General features: G+C 41.9%; 1 long non-coding RNA gene across 2 annotated transcripts in view; it reads right to left on the bottom strand.

Moving 5' to 3' along the window:
• LOC106523031 (uncharacterized) overlaps positions 1-1457 on the bottom strand; it is a 29322-nt gene that overhangs the window by 14069 nt on the left and 13796 nt on the right. The gene's annotated exons all lie outside the window — the stretch shown is intronic.

The following is a 1457-nucleotide window of genomic DNA, read 5'->3' as shown; positions in this document are numbered from 1 at the left end:
GTGTGTGTCTGAGACTCAGACAGCCTCTGGGGGTGATACAAGAACAGAACCATCCCTCAGAGCAGGCGGCGAGGCGTAAAGACGACGAACGCACCACTGCGCAGCGACGACTTTTAAATTCCTCTAATATGAAAACGTTTTGACGCCTCTGCCGCCGATCACAGATGACAGAGATAAAACAGCGGCGCTGCGTTCTGGTGTTTGTTGTGTAACGGCATCAGAGGCCCGCTGAGCCGCCTGCAGCAAAACCCCCGCCTCCAGATCCCGTAACAGAGGCCATGAATACTGCATGGTGTTCCTGAACGCACCGCGGCCCCCAGAGGAAGGAGCAGGCGGAGTGCGTGAGTTCCTCTGCAGGTCAGTGTGTCACAGCGTCTCTGCTCTATATTTACTCCGCTCATAGTCTGAGAGTGGGCGTTCAGCTGAAGCAGCTGCTTCCTCTACCTGCGTTTTATTCACATTCAACCTAATAGAATAATAAAACCTGTCAAGATGGCCGCCACAGCTGACTGACTTTAGCAAACACAAAAAAATAGCTGCAGCTCCGTCAAATTTACAGATTTTGAGCTAAATTTTGTAGCTGAAAATTGTCCCACAAAAGAAGAATCTTAGCTCCACTAACACTAAACCACTGAACAGATAAAACATTAGAGGAAGCTAACGCTAACCGCTAATCACTAAGACAGTTAGCAGGACATGTAAACCTGTTGAATTTCAAGGTGGGCAGAATCATTTGTGGGAAATCGGCCAATCCAAACCAGAGTTATAGCTCCATCTAACTTGTGATGCTTCCACCCTTTCATAATAAAAGCATGTTTTTGATCGGGTTTGTATTTTTATAAACACCGTTTATTAGTCAAATTCTTTCTCTGCCATATTTTATACATACTGTAGCCAATTTTTGTATTCGTTATTTAAATGTTATTTTATTTCTTTTTGATGCTCTTAGTTTGACGTTTAGCTGCTGAAGATGCTACATGCTACACGTGGACATGTATAACGGCTTTGAAAGAAGAGATAGTTTTTTTTTATTCTAGATGAATGACATAAAACTAAAGTTTTACACTTCGATTTAAAATTAGCCGAACCTAATTTAGCGGAAGCTAAGTGGTCCGCTAACGATTTCTAACAGCAAAAAAAAAAGCTAATCCGATAAATCAGAAGCTAGTCCTGCTGTTAGCGGGTTAGCATAACTGTGTCTGTCGCTGCATTTGGATATTAATCCAAATGTAACAAAACTTTTATGCTGAACTTTATCAAACAGTGCAGTTTGACAGAGTTTACTCCAGTTGTTTATCAGATTCTTTCATTATTGTAGCATCGCTCTGTTCACATGCAGACATTCCCCTTTGGCATCACTTCCTGTTTCTTCTAGGGGTGTAAGAAAATATCGATACACTGAAATATTGCAATATTTCATTTCCTGATACTGTATCGATATTCTAAAGCCCTGTATC

The sequence above is a fragment of the Austrofundulus limnaeus genome, unplaced genomic scaffold (assembly GCF_001266775.1).
Source record: "Austrofundulus limnaeus strain Quisiro unplaced genomic scaffold, Austrofundulus_limnaeus-1.0 Scaffold142, whole genome shotgun sequence".
NCBI lineage: Eukaryota > Metazoa > Chordata > Actinopteri > Cyprinodontiformes > Rivulidae > Austrofundulus > Austrofundulus limnaeus.
Note: the sequence above shows the minus strand (reverse complement) of the source record. Positions and strands in the feature narration are given on the sequence as shown.